Below are 5,797 nucleotides of genomic sequence, written 5' to 3' on the forward strand. Positions count from 1 at the left end.
GTCTCATGATTATAAAACTCTAGCGCTATTCCACTAAAAGCCTAGGGCTGCACTCTCGATTTATATAGCGTATTTACAAAGCTCTGATTAGCTCTAGTCCATGACTCAATATATTAGTGTATCATCCCCATATGATATTCATAATCGACTTGAGGTCAAGTTCCGTTTTACCTTCCCGATTACATTTATCTTATGTTCCATTATCATACCATCAGAAAAATATTATTCGTACCATTACAAACAGTAAACCATTAGATAACAGAGAGTAGTCTAATGGCCGATCGCTCGTATTTTTCAATCCACTGATAATGTATAAGAGAATATCATTGACTCTTTATAGGAGCCATGGATTCCACTATCTATGAATAACAAATCTACGCATACACGAGTCATACCCCTAATGTACCGGCAAACGTACCCTTACATAATGTCAGGATGTCTCCCTTTAGTACATCAAAGGATACAAGTCAAGCATACGGGTTCATCATCCATCTTAGGATTAAGATGACAACATATAATTCGTCAAAAGTGAATTGTTTTATTCAAACAGAATTATTAATTAAAACAATTCAACTTTGGTCCGATCCAATATTGATTTCACCATTAGAAACTATATCAATGTCTCCACCCATGGAGTCCCACCTCCGATGACCAAGACAAGCCGTCTCCGTTAGGAAGTAGACAACATAACAATCTTAACATCAATAAAGCGCCCAACTTTATTCCCTCGATTGTGGATCATAAGATTTAGACTATCATCTTTAGATTCTTGTCTTCCTCATGTTCTTCACATTACATGCGTGACCTAAAGATTTAAAATGACAGTCTCAGACTTTCAGTTTGCTTATCATACATTCAACTATTATGAACATAAAGAGGACAATACATAGATATATGAAATAAACAAATCTTTATTAATAGTCAAAATGTCACAAAGAATATTGTTACATTTATTCCTAAGGGCATAAACGCTAACAGATGAAGATTGTGATAGAAATGCAAACTCCACGTATTAGATTTGATGTGATTGAGCCCATGGCAAGGGGAGCTCTTAGAGCATCGGCATCGAGACTGGATCTCGTTGTTCAGGGGTAGTTGGTCGCTGATTACCACACCGACGTGAATCGTGACCGCGTGAGGGAGATTTCGCCGACATTCTCCAACGTCAAGAACCATTGATGATTATGATCCACAAAAATCTCCGGCATTCTCCAGTGTCAAGAACCATTAATGATCAAGATCCACAAGAATCATGACTACGTGAGGAAAATTTCGCCAGCATCCTTCGGCATCAAGAACCATTAAGGATCCAGATCTGCAAGAAACATGACCGCGTGAGGAAGATTTCCTTGGCATTCTTGAGCGTCACGAACCTTTGATGATTCAAATCCAGGTTTGACGAAGAACTCATGCTTCTAATATGTCAAAACTGGTTATTTTGAATGTGGAGATGGGAAGAGAGTAGAAGTGGAATAACAAAATTTTTAGTTAAACACATCGGCCATTTTGCTAGTTTGTTACGATTTCAAGTTAACCAATATTACTTATTTTAAATATTAAGACTTCATTCGTTATTAATTTTGTCCATCTTTTCTTATCATTTTTCTAAATTGTTTTTTATATAATTCATTTACGATTTCAAGTTAACCAAGATTCTAACTTTTGAATATTTTGACTTAATAAAACTCATTTCACTTTTTGATGTCACTTTTATTTTATCTTATTTTGTAAAGACAAAAATAAAGAAAATCATAAAAAATATAACATTCATAAAAAAATGGTACCACGTGTTGTATTAATTCCTAAAAATTGTGTATTTTAGAATGCAAAATGTAAATAGAAATGTAAATTTTTTACCGATTCTGGCCCCTGGGCGCCCCATTACGCGGGCCGAGGGATTTTATACAACGTTTTTTCTTTTTTTATCCATTTTTTTATGCCTCTTTTTGCAGGCATGTCCAGAAAAATGTAAGGATCGTGTGTGTAAAATTTCAAAATTGTTTGACGTCGTTTTTATTTTATTTTATTTTTCAAAGATTAAAAATAAAGAAAATCATAACAAATAGAATATTCATCAAAAAATTGTGACGCTTGTTGCGTTAATTCCTAAAAATTGTGTATTAATTTTAGAATGCAAAACATAAATAAAAATGTGCATTTGTGACCATCTCGGCCCATTGGCGCCCCACTGTGCAAGTCTGAGGCTTTTTTACAGTGTTTTTCTTTTTTCATTTTTGAGGTCATTTTTTGTACACATGCCCAGAAAAATGTAATGATCGTGTCTGCAAAATTTCAGAATTTTTTGACATCATTTTTATTTTATTTTATTTTTCAAAGATGAAAAATAAAAAAAAATCATAAAGAATAGAATATTCAACAAAAAATGGCGTCGCTTGTTGCATTAATTCCTAAAAATCGTGTATTAATTTTAGAATGCAAAATATAAATAAAAATATAAATTTTTTACCCATTCCGGCCCCTGGGCGCCCTACTACACGGGTCGGGGGCTTTTTGACAGCAGTTTACTTCTTTTGTCATTTTTTGTAGGCATGCCCAGAAAAATGTAAGGAGATCATGTCTGCAAAATTTCAGAATTTTTTGACATTGTTTTTATTTTATTTTTTAAAGATGAAAAATAAAGAAAATCATAAAAAATAGAATATTCATGAAAAAAATAGTGTCGCATATTGCATTAATTTCTAAAAATTATCTATTAATTTTAGAATGCAAAACATAAATAAAAATGTAAATTTTTGACCCATCCCGGCCCCCGGGCGCCTCACTACGCGAGTTGGGGGCTTTTTGACAGTGTTTTACTTTTTCTTGTCATTTTTTGAGTCCATTTTTAGGAGGCATGTCCAGAAAAATGTTAGAATCGTGTCTGCAAAATTTCAGAATTTTTTGACATCATTTTTATTTTATTTTATTTTTCAAAGATAAAAAATAGAGAAAATCATAAAAAAATATAATATTCATCAAATAATGGTGTCGCTTGTTGCATTAATTCCTAAAAATTGTGTATTAATTTTAAAACATAAAACATAAATATAAATGTAAATTTTTTATCCATCCCGGCCCCTGGGCGCCCCACTACGCGGTCTGAGAGCTTTTATACAACGTTTTCATTTTTTTTTCTTTTTTGAGGCCTTTTTTCCAGGCATGCCCAGAAAAATGTATGGACTGTGTCTGTAAAATTTTAGAATTTTTTAACGTCGTTTTCATTTTATTTTATTTTTCAAAGACGAAAAATAAAGAAAATCATAAAAAATAGAATATTCATCCAAAAATGGTGCCGTTTGTTGCATTAATTCCTAAAAATCGTGTATTGATTTTAGAATGCAAAACATAAGTAAAAATGTGAATTTGTGACCCATCTCGACTTCTTGATACCCCACTACGCGGGCCGGACGGTTGGGTCTCGTGGATTGCCATGTAAACATCATAATCAACAAGTGTCTACCACGTGGATTACCACGTAAGCAATCTAGTCAAGAATTGTCTGCCACATGGATTGCCACATCATAGTTGACACAATTCACCACGTCAGATTTTAGAGCGAAATTCTTACATATTTTATGACTAAGCTTACACATTTTTGTGTGAGTAAATGGTACTCTTTACATACACATAAAAAAATGTGTAGGTAAAGACATTTCTATATACAGTTTTGCCTACACACGTTGATACTTTTTAAATGTACGAGTAAATGGTTTTCCTTGCATATATATAATTTTTATCTACATATATGTACCCTTTAATGCCTCTCAAGTGATTAGGCGAGGGCGGCTAGGCTCTAACTCAATTTTAGTAAGGAGAAAACTAATGCACTTTACTGTATGTTGTTGAGTAGGTCAAGAGAACTAAGAACTCACTCATTCAAAGGTCTTTTGAGAACTCATTAATGATTTCGTTCATTTCACCGATTTGAGTTTAGAATTCGAGTTTTGCTACAGTAAAAAGCTCTCAGAAACAGTCACATCTAATTTTTTTACTACAATAAAAAGCTCTCACATAAAGTCACATCTCAACTCGAATTAAAAACTCAAATCAGCGAACTAAACAGACCATGTTTTGAGAGCTAGAACTCGAGTCTAGAACTTAGAAGTAGCACACCGATGCCATAAGGCTATGGATGTAGACTGGGTGTACCGAGTGACCATTCCCTTTTCTATTTCTCATCTACATATGGAAGATATAAATCAGATTAGCGAGAGTTTGGAATGGACAAAAAGAGGGCAAGGCAAATAAAATTGACTTTCTATCACTACTGGATGCCTTTGTGATTGTTTGGCTGTGTACTCCCCGAACCGGCAGAGTATTCACCGGGGTAACTACAAAACATGTATGAGCCCCTTTTAATAGAAAAATCAAATTCAATGAAGATATTATACATAATATGACTATCCCGCTAAAATCTCTCTTTAGACCTCTGGGAGTTTTACTAGAGCAGATTCACGTGGGTACTTAAGTCCCGTTCATTTCACCGATTCGAGTTTTTCAAGTTTTGTTACAGTTAAAAGCTCTTAGAAACAGTCACATCTAACTTTTTTACTACAGTAAAAAGCTCACGCATAAAGTCATATCTCAACTTGAATGAGCGAACTAAACGGGCCCTTAGTGTATAAACTTAGTAGTATCTTCCATCAGAATCCTCAATTTACAACGAAGTATGGACCTAGTGCATACTCCTTTAAAAGTAAGAGCAAACATCTCTTGTCAATTGGATAGGAGCCACCCTAAATTAAGAAAAAGGAATTAGCCTTAAAACATTTTTCCTTTATGGGAAGAGGAATTGAATCCGACCTCTTTCGCCCTAGGTCCGGGATCGATCCCTTTTTCTTTTTCTAATGTTAGCTCGAAAGCAAGTTCTTACTCTTTGACCTAAGGAGCAACTCTTTTCTTTTTAACAGAAAGATGTGATTACCTAAGGTGAGGTTGACATTCTTTTTGCGGCACAACTATTTAGCTGGGAAATCGAAGTTGCCTTAGCTGGTTTCTGAAGGGAAGACACTCAAGACTCTAGACTCTAGTAGTTTATGCCTTCATTTGGCTTCAAGAAGCATTAGAATACCTTATTTAACTTGGATAATCAAGGAATAGAAGCCACTACCTTAGGGGGAGGGTCTATTATATCCCAACTCCTCATTTAGCAGACAAGAAAAAGAGATCCTTTACATAAAAATAAGGGTAAAAAGCTATTATATCCATTTCTAAATGTACACTAAAAGATTATTTGATACATATTGATCATGCAATGCAGCCAGATGAAAAAGACTGGTATGTACTAAAATAAAGGGGAGTAAATGACGAAGACAAAAAACCGATTTAGGATGGCATTATCCTAAGAGAAACCACCACAGAGCCAAGTCACTATGGTATCTCTGGCTATAGGTATGAAGACTAAATTACCAAACGCGTAAAGTTATTTTTTTTTTTGTGACGTAAGTAACGTTGCTTTTATAAGTTATTAGGATGGTTTAGAGGAATTTTTTCTTTTTTTTCGTTGGGAGAGGAGTAGTGTTGTAAGTTCCATTAAGATCCTATTTCTTCACACAAATCAAATGAGATAGATTATCATCTTGTTATTAATAGATAGACGTCATTTTTTTAATATTAATTAATGTGAAATTTTTTTAAACACATGTCGCTAAAAAAAAAACTCTTGGTATGCATTAATGAATAGTGTTAGGAACACTAACGCTAATATCAACCTCTTGGTTACCGAATCGAATTCGGATGCGGAAGCGTGGGGAAGTGCGGATCAAGTATAACAACAATTTTCATAAAACCTTCGAGA

This window comes from Morus notabilis, unplaced genomic scaffold (assembly GCF_000414095.1).
Source record: "Morus notabilis unplaced genomic scaffold, ASM41409v2 Scaffold1062, whole genome shotgun sequence".
Taxonomy (NCBI): domain Eukaryota; kingdom Viridiplantae; phylum Streptophyta; class Magnoliopsida; order Rosales; family Moraceae; genus Morus; species Morus notabilis.